General features: G+C 61.0%; 1 long non-coding RNA gene across 1 annotated transcript; it reads right to left on the reverse strand.

Annotated features, from left to right (window-relative positions):
• Positions 1-834: 834 nt before the first annotated feature.
• On the reverse strand, positions 835-10,368 carry LOC125700379 (uncharacterized). The gene is made up of 3 exons (XR_007379892.1): positions 10,141-10,368; positions 4,674-4,793; positions 835-3,191 (listed from the first exon to the last, which is right to left on the reverse strand). It is a non-coding gene; the product is annotated as an uncharacterized LOC125700379 (long non-coding RNA).
• Between the last annotated feature and the right edge of the window lie 2,552 nt (positions 10,369-12,920).

A 12,920-nucleotide genomic window follows, 5' to 3' on the forward strand; every position in this document is an offset into this window, starting at 1 on the left:
AAGGGAAGGACAAACCTTCCTAAAATGCGCCATCCCAAAATGTCCCCTCCCTGTCCCACACTACAATGGGATGCTGGGGTGAGGCAGGGGTCTGTGCCTCAGTTTCCCTATCAGGAAAAACGGCTCGGTGCTCCACAGCTGCAGGCAGCCTATGCACAGCATTTGGGGATCACTGAGCACCAAGTGTCCCTGCCTGAGGTTCACCCCCAGCCACCGTGCTGCCCCGGACTGTGATGCTGGTGGATGTGCAGCAGTGCAGAGCAGAGCCCCAGAGGCCCCGCAGCTGCTGGGGCAGCAGTTGTGCAGCATGTGGGGGGCAGGTCGGGAATTCGGCCTTAAACGACCCTTTTTGGCCGAGGATTGCCCATGTGGTCCAAATAGAATCTCTCTTTGATAAATATTCTGGCTGGGAAAAAAAAAGAAAAAAAAGAAAAAAAAAAAGAAAAAAAAAAAAAGGAAACAATTAGAAAAAATAATAAAAAAATAAAAAAGAAAAGAAAAAACGGAGTTGGCATTTCCTGCACTAAGTGCCGTATTTTTTTAATTTGTGTGTGTGAGAGAGAGAGAAACCGCATGGCATTTAACCCCTCCTCCGCCAGCTGCAATCGAAACGAACTGCCTGCTCCAAGGCAGCACTGCCACCTGCTGTCCCTGCTGCTGTCCCCGCTGTCCCTGCTGCTCCCGGCCCCCCTCCCTCCCGCACGATGCAGCCTGCCCTGGGCGGAGCGGAGCGCGGGGCACCGCGGGGCTTTGCTGCACGGCCGGGCGGTTCCGACATCAGCCCGCAGCGTCCCGCGCCGCTCCCCGCCCCTGAGAAATGGCTCCGACAGTTCCTTGCAGTAGAGACCTTTATTGGTACGGCTCGATGACGCGCATGCAGCCCCGCGGAGGGCACCGGCGGTGTCCGCCCGCAGGGGCTGTGACCGAGGGGCCGGCCGTCTGCCCCGGCCCTGCGGGAGGGGACATTTCCTGGGCCGGTCCCTCCACCGCCCCACATCGGGGCTGCCCGGGGTTCCCGCTCGCAGCCGCGGCCCCGTACCTCGTCCCTGGCTCCTGCGGGGCTGCGGCTCCGCTCGGGGCCGGGCTGTCTCCAGGTGCAGAGCCGTGGCCCCAAGAACAGTATTTCCAGGAATCCCCAACGTAGCGCCTAAGGGATTCCTGGGAAAACTGGACCCTGAGAGCACGGCGACCGCGGCTCCCACCGGCCCCTGCCCTGCACAGCTGCTCCTCTGGCCGCTCTGTGTGACCCGCTGTCCCTGCCCACCCCTACACGGAGCTGGGAGCTCTGGGGATCCTGACCGGGCGCAGGGGTGTTCCTCTGCCTCAAAGCAAACCTCCGCTCCTCTGCCCTTCAGTCACAGGGATACAAAGCAGAGGGCTGAGCCCTGCCCCATGGCTGGGGGTCAGCAGCCCCTATGGGATCTTTGGAGGACACGTTGTGTGTCTGCAGGCTCCGTTCTCTATGCTTCTCCATCAGAGGCAGCGTCCAAAACACATCTGGGAGAGCCCCTGCTCCCACGGTTGGGGGCCCAGCCCCAGAGGCAGCAGAGGGGGGTGGAGCAGACCCCCACATCCAGTCATGAGCGGTGCTTCCCATCTCACTGCGCAGTTCCCACATTCCATTGGCATCAATGCTCCCAGCAGGCGGCAGTCTGAGGGGTGTCGGGGTCCCAGGGCACAGTTCCTCCCTTCCCGAGCTACAGTGCTTCATCTCAGACTCCCAATTGACCAGAGATGCAGCACTGCACCTTGGGCTGGGAGACATGGAGGAGCCCCCAGCCGCGCTCGATGTGTGCTGTGCCACGCATGGCCGCGTGTGGCTGTTCTGCTGGGCATCATGGCTGCAGGATAGATGAGGCTGGGGGCCGGTGGGGACGGCCTGCGGCATCACACAGATAAACTGCTGTGCTTGGAGAAGGGCTACACACTGGCCACTACTGCATCCCAGTGTGTCTGTAGGGCTGCAGGATCTGGAACCTGGCCCAGCAGTGGGGAGTCACTGCCTGTGGTCTCAAACCACACGGATGTGGCTGCTGGGGTGGCTGTAGAGTATGGGTCTGTCACTCAGCAGGGCCAGGACACCCCTGGGGTGATGTGAGATGCAGGTCTCACACAATGCATTCTCCCTGCACGCTGTTCCTTTGTGTCCCCTGGAGGACGAGGAGCATGTGAAAGCCCTGCAGAGCCCTATCCCTGCCACCATCCCTGTCCTCACCAGAGAGAAGCCTGCTGCTGGGCAGTACCTGTGGGAAGGCTTCAGTGCTGGTCCCAGGAGCTCAGCTGCAGGCAGGGCTGGAGGCTGTGGGACGGACACCCCCTGCAACCCCTGTGTGGGCCCAAGGGAAAGGGTCTGGGGGGAGCAGGAGGAGGGGAGGATGGAGGGAGCAGCCAAGCACAGAAACATCTCTTGCAGACGAGCACTAACATCCTGAGTAACGCTAGAGCACGATAAACACACCATCCATCACAGCCATGTCCCACTGCCGGCCCCGGAGCGGCGGTGCTCCCAGCAGCCTGACGAGAAGCAGATGGTGCAGCTCCAGCACAACGCCCTGCATCCGGCACGGCCCCCCTGAGAGCACCCAGCTGGGAACCGGGCACCCACAGCCTCTGCTCGCCCCCCGCTCCCCCAGCCGCCATCCCCCAGCTCCACAGCCCCGATTTAATGGGAAGAAAGAAAGGGAAGAGCCTCACGGCACCCCAAACTCCATGCACAGATCACAGTGTGAGTCACCCAGGAGGGATGTCTGGGAGCCGCCTTTGCTGGCGCAGGCCGTCACTGCTCCCAGCTCGGGTCGGGCCAGCCCTGAGCACCAGCCAAGTGTAGGAACAGCCACGGGGCTCAGTGCCATGGGGCAGCACTGCTCGCAGGGCCCCTTCTGACAGCCTGCTACCCCATGTCAGAGCTCGGCCTCCCAGACCTGTGCACTCCCTATGTGCAGCTCCCTGGGAAGGGGCCGGGCTGCTTTTAGCAGGGAGCAGCCTCAGGCTGAGCACTGCCCTGAGAGCCAGCCCTGCTCAGGGGGCTGCTGGGTTTGTGTGCTGCTGCCAGTGCCCAAAGGGCATCTGGTGTGGGTAGTACATTGGCATGCCAGCTCTGCCCTTCTCTCGCTGTCCGGGAATGTACAGTCTCTGTGCACCTCCAGCATCTCCAGTGATGTCTGCGTCCCTGGGTACTCCCATGGTCAAGGCTGTAAAAGACAGAGGGCAGCAGTCAGTGCGGAGTTGTGTGGGCAGTGAGCTCTGGGGTCTCTGCAGGTAGCCCCTCGACACCCAAGGCATTGCGGGCAGTTTCCTGCTGCAGCACAACTGGGGACTCAGGTCTGATGTGAAACAGGGGGCGATCAGACACCTGGAGAGTGCCATGCATCCCTTGTAGGGCAAAGCACAGCCCATCTCCTGCCTGACCCAGCACCCCCTCCTCCCACTGCCTGCACATCACCACCCGGCCTCGTGCTCCCTTCCCCAGAAGCCGGGGCCAGACATCACCCAGCCGTGACTGGGCCCTGCCAGCATGACAGGGTCCCCAAGCCACACCAGCAGCTCTGTGCACCCACAAAGCTTTGCAATGAGCACGGCATTCAGAACTTCCTTTCTCAGATGGGGACGTTCTCCAGCACAGCCAGTTGTCCCCCTTGCAGCAGTGCCGGTGAACTCCCTCCCAAAGCGAGGCATAGCAGGCAGCTGACATTTGGGGACAGAGCCTCTGTTCAGATCGAGTCCAGTACACCCTGCTCCATGCACCGTCCCCAGCCCCAGAGAGCCACCAGAGGTGCCTTGCCCCAGCCCTGTGTGGTGGGCCTGGAAACAGCCCCCTCCCCACTGCCACCACCCCGACAGGCCCTGGGCAGTTCAGTAGGAAAGACTGGAATGGAGACTCCTCCCTGCCTGCAGTGTGGGGCTGGGGACCTCAGCTGCTGTCCCCAGGGAGGTGTTGGTGGGGGGAAGGAATGCCACAGAAGGCGGAGGAATGCACCAGGCTGTGCATCCCACCAGGCTGGGAAGGAAAACATCTGCTGGGAGCTCGCTCTGCCCGGAGGGGGTCTTGGAGAAGGAGGTGCCCCGATCTCTGTTGTGGTCTCCACCTCCTCAAGAGGGGCAAAAAGCCCAACATGGCGAGGCCTGACCCGTCCCCTTGTTTCTGCTCGTTTCCCAGTTTCACATGGAAGCAGGGCTCACCACGGTGTGCAGGCTGCCACCCCCTGCTCCCCACACTCCTATTGCTGCCTGCGAGAACAGCCGAGCGCAGCGCCTGGGGGCAGCGCAGCCGCCCAACTGCAGCCGGGCAGAGGGCTCTGCCCCTCCAGCACACATCGCCGGAGCCAAATGCTCAACCCTCCCAGGACCACAGTGTATGAGGAGGGGTCAGCCCCCAGGCATTGCTGCAGCCCCCAGCCCTGCTGTGGGAGCGCTCAGAGCGGCACCTCAGCCTTCCCACAGCCCCCGGACACGCTCGCACGCCGCTCCCTGTTGCAGCGACCACGCACTTATGAATGCCATCAGCCCGTTTGCTCATCCCTCGCTCGCGTGGGCGCGGATGTGCTGTGTGGCTGCAGGGAAGGGAGCTGCCAGCCGCCACCGTGTGCCCTTTGAAGGGCCAGGCAGGCTGCTCCCTATGCCACCCCATCCCACCGGCCCCACGGGCGCTGCCCCGCGCTGCTACCCACGCTCACCTCCGCCTCTGCTCCGCGGAGCCGCGTCCCTGGCTGGGCGAGCCGGCAGCGCTGGGCTGCGTCAGAGCCCTCCCCACGGTTACAACACTGCGCCCTTTCCCCTCTCTGCAGCGGCCGCTCCTGCAGGAAATGTCCTTTTTTAATAACAGTTGGGATTTGTTTCCTCCTTGAAATTCCCCGGCCTTTTTCTCCAGCGGCGAGGGCCCCGTCCCAAGTATTGCTTCAGCCTGGGCCTTGAGGTGGAAGCCTCAAACCTCAGCAGGACTCTGTCCCGTGCTAGGAGAGGACAGGAGCTCAGGCGGCATCAACACCACGTGCTCCCATCTGGCTCCGGTGCCCCCCAGCAGAGCCACCCTCCTGGGGTCCAGCTGTGACCCCTGGTGCCACGTCCAGCGGGTTGAGCCCCCACTGTGTGGCAGCCGGAGAGGTGAGCGCTGCCCATGGACACCATGCAGTCCATGCACAGTGCCACTGCTGACAGCAGAGGCCGGAACTGTGGAGGGGTCAGCTCTTGCTCACTCATCTCTGCAGGGACTGAAGCCACTGAGCTATGAGAGCAGTCCCAACCAATGGATGCTGCCTTCTATGGCTCTGCATGCAAGACCCGCTGGCCCAGGCAGCTCCTTCCATGGAGCTGTGCAGAGCACTGGCCCAACCAGCACCTCCATCCCCTCAGCCCCGATGGCCTCCTCCCTCCTTCCCTTGCCTATGTGGTATTAAATCAAAGGTTTATGAGAAAATGATGGGGCCAAGGGAGATCCTAATCTGGTCACAGGCTGATTAACCCCGAGTTCAGGCTGCGGTCCTGATGCTCAGCTATAAATAGCTCTGCCTTTCCTTTCCCATCCTCCTGCCGGGGCTGCAGAATTTCTGCCCTTTTATGGTCAAAAAGGCAGATTTGGAGCCTGTGCAGCCCACATCTCCCATGCTGGGGGCGAGCCAAGGGGGCCCAGGGGGATGCTGCTCTTTCTCTGTGGGTTTTGCTGGGATAAATTATGATGCCAAGAACAAAGGAGCAGGTCTAGGGGGGCTGCTTCTCTGTCTTGGAGCAGGGGATGGGTGCAGAGGGAAGGATGCGCCTGGTTTGTGCTCCTTCCAGGGCACACAGTCCCCTCTTGGAGCCAAATGGCCTCATCTGGTGTCTGTGCATCCCCAGCAGGGCTCAGGGTGGTGACACCATGGAGAGAGCAGACAGGTGAGCAGTGTCTCGGAGTGCCACTTCCAGGCTGTCAACCCCAGTGGCACCTCCCTGTTGGTGACAGTGGACAGCAGGATAGTCCCTGTGCTCCTGGCGTGGCAGTTTCTGCCAGTGGGAAAATGCCTTCTTGTCCGCACTGCAGCACGGCTGGCTTTGCTTTGTCTGTGCAGGTGGACAGGTGCTGCTGGCTGTGCAGGGGGAGAAAAGCTGCTCAGCACTACTGGAGCTCAGCAGGGCTGAATGAGCGATGGGATCTGTGCAGACACATGGCCAAGGAACAGCAGAGCTGCACAGCAGCCTGACCTCCTCTGCAGCTTCCATCCATCGCCTTTCCCACGGCCTCACTTCTTCCTGCTGCCTCCCAGCCAGCCACCCAAACCCCTGTCCTTATCTCGCTCCCCATGCATGGCAGGACTCAGCGCCATCTCCCCCAGCCTCCTCATCCCAGCAGGACGGTGCGCTGGGGATGGGGCACGGTGAGCCTCCCTGACACCCGGGGCAGCAGGAGCGTGGGAGCAGTCCAGGCCAGCCCTGCTGTGCTGTTTACATGGCACATTCCCGGTCCAGAGGAAGTGGTGCAGGGGTGAAGTCCCTGCGGGGGGGGCCTTCACGTCACTGACCCCCAGACCCCTGAGGGGAAAGGAGCGCAGAGCAAAGCTCCCCAGTGAGACTTCTCCCACACAGCTCTGGCAGAAGCAGGGCTTCTCCAGCATCCACGGTGTTCCCTGCTGCCTCTGGCTCTGCTCCTCGCCCTCCCTGGCCATGAGGCTGCTGGTCCCAGGGCACAGTGAGACACCACCAGCCGAGCTCCAGGTTTCTGTCCACAAAGGCATGGCCTGGAGCTCATGGGGCTGTCAGCACTCCTTGCTGCTTATCGGGGCTTTATCATCTTATCTCTGCTCCAGCAAAGGAGCAGGGGAACGCTGTGCATGTACACATGGCCCCAGCTTGGCTCTCCCAGTCACGCTGAGCCCAGTTTGTATGAGACACCGTACTCTGAAAGAAAATACCCCCAAATTAGCCAGGTCCCTGTGAGGAGACAAAGCACAGAGGATGATCCAGCACAGTGTTGAGCTCACGCTGGCTCTCAGATTGCCATCTTCCTGCCAAGCCCCCAGAGCTGGGCTGCCCCATGCACACCCTAGGGGACACGTGCCACAGTCACCGCAGGAGGCAGAGCCCTGCACAGGCCCCAGATGCTGAGGCTGTGCTGTTCCGTCACCACAGTAAAGCAGGAGCATGAAAACATTACTGAGCCTGCCTCAAAGGGACAGTTGAGTCCGCAGCAACTGATGCAGCAATCTGGGTGCTCCCTCTCATTTTGGGAATCCCTCCTTGGTGTTCCCATTGACACCCCTGTGGGGCTGCAGAGGGCAGAGCCATGCTGGCAGCAGCTCACTGCTGTGGGACAGACAAATGTAGGCATGAGCTGCCCTCACACTGTTGGCTGCAGCAGAGCAGCAGGGACAGCACCTTCCTTGCAGGTCCAGTGAGCGGAACAGTTCACCATAGCTCAGCTATGGGTGAAAGGGAGAAGGAAAGGAAGGCAAAATGCGTGCGGATGGAACCCCGGTGAGGAGTCTTGGCTGGAGAGAAGACTTCTCCCCAGGTAGCAGCCAGCAGTGAGCTGGTCCTGCAGAGAGCACCACCATGGCCACGTGTCCAGCACAGAGCACCTGCATGAAGCACAGTGGGTCCCAGCCCCCACACACGGCTCACATGGGCTGCAGACCCTCATCTGAGGGATGCTGCTCACTCACCTCCCTGCACCTCCCAGACCCCACAGTGGGGACCAGCCCTGCAAAGTAGGGGCAGGCACACTCATTCCCTAGAGTCAGGGCACACAGCTCATTGCTGGCACCCACAGCTCCTGCTGTCCCATGGGGAGCCTCAAGAACTGCCGGGATATCCCACTGTCCTGCAGCCACAGGGAAAGGGTCTCAATAGACCGCTTTCATGGTGATGCCCTTTGCAGCTCACACCTGCACACAGAGGTCACTGAACTGATTCAGGGCTTTGCAGCAATCCAGAAGTGCCCATCCCCATCAAAGCGTGACAATCCCCAACTCCTCTAGCCAGCACTGAGCAGCTCCATCCCTCACCTGTGCCCAGCAGTGGGAAGATGCCTTCTTCAGCATCCTCAGCCATAGTGCTGGAGCCCAGGTTGGGTCCCACTGCACTACTCTGCCCCACAGGGCCAGCTCTGCACCGTGCTGTGGCTTTCCCTGCCCTGTGCTGGCATACAGGTCTGTGTGCTGCTGACTGCAGGGGTGAGTGTGCAGCTGAGATTTGGCTGCTGCTGCTGGGAGCAGTCCCTGTCCCGTCCCAGGGTCTGGGCTGGGGTCTCTCTGCTGCAAGATGGGAACTCACTACCGTATCCCTGGCACAGGGTCAGCCCTCGGCTTCTCCCCTTGGCCTCCATGGCAGTGTCATGCCAGTCTGGCATGTGCTGTGTGCTCTCTGAGCCAAAGTGCCCGGGGAGCTGTGGGGACTCCCCAGAGCAGGCAGCCAGCACAGCCCACAGTGCCGTGCAGGGGTGCCGGCTAGGAGAAAGGGCTGTGAGCGAGGGAGCAGCACTGCCCAGCACCACTGGCTGCAGCGTACTCTGGTTCCCAGCAAAGCCTCCCCCCGCACAGGGTCTGTTCTTTCCTCCTCCGTGTGAGTGTGTGTGTGTAGCTGGCCAAGGTCAAAGGATGGTGAAACGGCTCCAGAGCTCAGATTTCCAGCCTCTTGCCTCATCGTTTGCTATCCGACTCCGGCGCGCTCCCACAGACATGAGCAGCTTGTGCTGCTTCTCCCCCGCATCGGTTTCAGCTCTGCAGCTGCACCCCACAGCACCCCACCGTGACCAGCCTAGGCAGATGCCCACAGCTGTCAGCCCCTCTCCTGCCATGGGTCTTATGGAGCATTACAGCCCCAGTTCCCACTAAGCATCACAGGGTCAACGTGATGCCCAAAGTCACCCTCCCACCCACCCATGCATGGGGATGGGGATGGGCAGAGGCTTTGCTGGGAATGAGCCTCGGAAAATCCTGATCAGGCACAAGGCCGATCCTCTGTTAGAATAGAAAGGGAGACCAAGAAAATGAAAAAAAAAACCAACAAAAAGCCCTTAATCATCTCCAGACTGCCTCTTGACAAGCGTGGAGGGAAATGCCACTCCATCCAGGAGCCACCCAGAGCTGCAGCCTGTCTAGACACAGCCTTCCCCAAATTCCTGCTGATAACTGCTTGGGAAATCTATGGCAGAGGCTTGTGTGTGTGTGTGTTGGAAATGAGCTTGTCTTCCATCAGCCCAGTGCTGTGGGCTGGGGCCATGGCTGGGCAGGAACAGCATTGAGTCCCGTATCTGGGGACATGGACACCTTGATGGAGACAGCACAAAGGCACCGAGTGCCCTGCGCTCCCAGGCTGGGTGCTGCAGGGATGGCAGCCATGGGGCTGGGGTCCTCACAGCCCGGCCTCCTCTGTGCCTCTGTTTCCCCATTGGTGTGGCAGGGAAAGAGCTGTGTGGAGGGAAGGTGATGGGTCAGGTCCCTGGAGGAGACGTGTCCAAAAGTGAAACACCGGCACGGCCTGTAGGAGCACCTGATGAGTGCTTCAGGGCTTTCGATGTAAAGTTTTGGTACGAATGGAGCCAATAGTAACGCGAGCGTTGCATGCGCGCAGCCTGGGGAGCGATGTGCACCGGGCCGTCCTTCACCAGTGCACACAGTGCAAAATGAGCACAGTGGCAGGGCCAAGGCAGAGCAGAGCCGCTCCTCACTGCCCGCCATGACCCCAGTGCCGCTTCCCAGGGACTCACAGTGGGACAGGTACAGCCTGAGACTGTGGCACCGTGGTGTCCCAGAGGCGCTGAAGTGCCCCAACCGCTGCCACCGTGCCCACTGCAGCCCCAGGCATGGCTCCTGTGCCGTGACCTCAGCCCGCTTCCCCCCAGCTGGCGGCCGCCTGCCCAGCAGCAGTGCCCAGCGAGCGGCCTTGTTCTTTGCAGAGCCGGCCCTATCCTGGCTTCTTACTGCCCTGCCATCATTTCTATCCCAGGTGCATGCACAGCAATCCCTCCCCTCATCCCACAGGATCACTTCTGCCTCCACACGGTTGCCCCACATGCCGCTCACCCCACGCGCACCCCCTGCAGCATCGCCGGGGCGCACTGGGGGCTCCTCCGCTCAGTACTACACCAAACCAGGGCACCCCACGCCATCCCCTGCTGCTGCCCCCTCTGCCCCACGCCATGCCCACCCCACGCGCCCCACGGGCACCTACCTGCCACCCTGTCCCACATCATCGTGGGGCGCGGGCACACAACTGCCACCTCCTCCTGTCCCATTATAACTGGCACTGCGGCCCCACACTGCCCGCTGGGGTTTTTTAAGCAGCTGGCATGGGAGTGCTGGGCGAAAACTCCTTCCATGCGGCTCAGAAGCTGGAAAACCTTTTTCTTTTTACCTTATATGAGCTGGAGAAGGAGGCCAGGCTCCGGCGGGCGCATCTGTCAGGGGCGCCGCGGGGACCCATTGGCTGGGGTGCCGTCACGTGGCCCCGCGCCCTGACCCGCCGCCGCTCAGCTGAGTGTTGGTTTTACCCCCTAAGGAAGGGCCGCTTGACAATTTTCATATTTCTTCTAAATTTGGAGATTTCAGACAATGCTGGGAGGCTTGGCTCAGGATGCCAGAGGCCCATGTGGAAGTCATTAAGTCCGAGAGGGAGAGCAGGAGAGAGGGGGAGAGCGGAGCGCGGGAAGGAGGGGTGCGGGGCGCGGGGGGAGGAGGTGGGAGCAGCCAGCCCTGCGCCTGGGAACGACGGGGACGCCTCAGAGAGAGCTGCCTAGAGATGCTGGATCCCCGCAGCCCCTGCCCATGCTGCTCCGTGGGTCTGGGGGCTGGCAGCGGGGCAGAGCGGGGCTGCAGCGCGCTGATACTGGCGGCTGTCCCACTGGGGGAAGGAAGCGGAGATGCTCCCTGGCCCGGCTTGTGGTTCCCATCACTTTGAGGAGCTCCATCTGGCCTGGGAAAACAGCGTTCCGGCAGCCACGGGGCCGCCCGCACGCACAGGGCCGGCCGTGGCCATGAGCGCCTGAGTTTTGCAGATAGCACCCGGTGCCCACAGCCACTCCGTGGGCTCACCACCAGCCCCAGCCACTTCTGCTCTTGGCAGCAGTGCCCTGTGTGGCCCCAGCCCCGATGATGCTCTGGCTCAGCATCCATTCCCAGGCGGTTCCTGGGAAAGGCACACGTTGCCAGCCTCCGAGGTCCCAGAGTCTGCAGAGAGGATGCCCATCCCCATCACCTGTGGGCTGCAGGCAGCCCCAGATCTCGGACCAAGGTCTCTATGCCCTTGTGCCAGGCTTTGCACAGCATGTCAGCATTTGGTGTCTTCCTGTCCCCTGCAAGGCAGAGCTTGGGAAGGTCCCTGGGAGGCTAAGCAAGAAGAGCAGGGTCAGTGCGTGTTGAGGGGCTGGGGAACATACAGCCACACTGACCCCAGCGATGCTCAGCACCTGCCCTTGTGCAGGACGCCCTGTGCTGGTACTGGACTCAGCCCCACACTGTCAGCAGTGGCTACTGGTACTGGTCTGGCTGGGCCATGCTGAGCACCACACACACTGGGAGCACAGCATCTTGCTGCTGTCTCCTGTTCAGCCCCTGCTGTCGGTGGGCTGGCTTTGAGTAAAGCACGGATAAATGCTGCCATTAAACAACGCCTATAATTAGAAACCAGGTTTCCTAAATGAAGTGAAAAATGTAACGTTAGCCTCTGTTTGTTCTCTGGATGCTGCTCTCTTGTTCCATGACCCAGTGGGGTCATGCCCTGTGGTTTCTAAGAAGCCTTAATAAGGTAATGTTTAGGAGGTTACTATCTTTACAGCTCTTGTCTTATTACAACTCCATAAGAAAAACATTTACGGCAAAGCAGGATTCCACGGCGCGGGTTTGTTTTTGTTACTCCTTCAGTAGGATGCTGCCCAGTGAGTCCTCTCTGCAGCAGGTTCTGTTTCTGTGCCCTCGGCAAAGCCACTTTTCTGCACTCCCTGCCTTCAGCTGTGCACGAAGGTCTGCACGCTCCCAGCAGCCCCAGTCCTGCTGCAGGTCCCTACAAGAGCAGCCCCTGGGGCTGAGCTGGCTCCGGCCCTCCCGAGAGAAAGAGGAATGATGGCAGAATTCCCTCTCCAGCCAGCCCCGCTCAGAACCAAGTGCTGAATTTACGGCCTCCTCATCTGCTTGCTGACACTACAGGGGGGTTGCAGGAGCCTTGCCCAGTGCTGCAGTGCTGGTGGCATGGGCAGGACATGGGCAGCGGGTGAGCCCAGGCTGGAGCAGCTCTGGAGGTGACCTTCAGCAGCAGCTGGAGCTCGGCGCATCCAGCTGGAAGTGCGGGACAGCAGCAGGGTAGGACATCCCTGCTGGGTTCCCAGTGGTGACAGCTCCTGGCGCTGCGGGTCCCTGCACGTGCGTGGCCCCGTCCCCAGCTCTGCAGGGAGGAGTTGCAGAGCTGGGGCAGACGTCAGTGTCACTGCTCAACTTTCCATTTACTTCAGCCCTGGGAAACCGAGAGCTTGGATGTCTGCCTGCAAGCTAAAGCCACCAAAGCCCTAAAAATAAGGGCACTGCTGTCCTGGAAACATGGCCTTGGGTGCTCCCCACATCCTTGCAGGGACAGTGGGCACTGCAGTGCTTTGCCACCTCTCTCCCTCAGAGCTGCTTTGTCCATTCTGCAGTGACCTCTGCTGCCTGACACAGAACACCCAGAGGGCTTTGCTGGGATGAGAGTTTTTCCCTGCCGTGGCCCCGCTGTCCCCCCCAGCCCAGGGCAGCAGAGAGGCAGCGGGGAGCGGAAGGAAGCGGCGTGCTTCTAGGAACCAGAGCACACACAGCCTTTTTCCATCAGGTGCTCTGTCTCCAAGAGCAGAAAGTAAAAGAAAACAAAAGGCGGGAGAGAAGCAGGACAGGAGGAACCTGTGTGTCTGGATCGTGTAACGGGCGACGTGCTGTAAACGCTGATGGATGCTGCTGGGGCTGTGCAGGATGTGCACTCCCTCCCGCCCG

The sequence above is a fragment of the Lagopus muta genome, chromosome 14 (assembly GCF_023343835.1).
Source record: "Lagopus muta isolate bLagMut1 chromosome 14, bLagMut1 primary, whole genome shotgun sequence".
NCBI lineage: Eukaryota > Metazoa > Chordata > Aves > Galliformes > Phasianidae > Lagopus > Lagopus muta.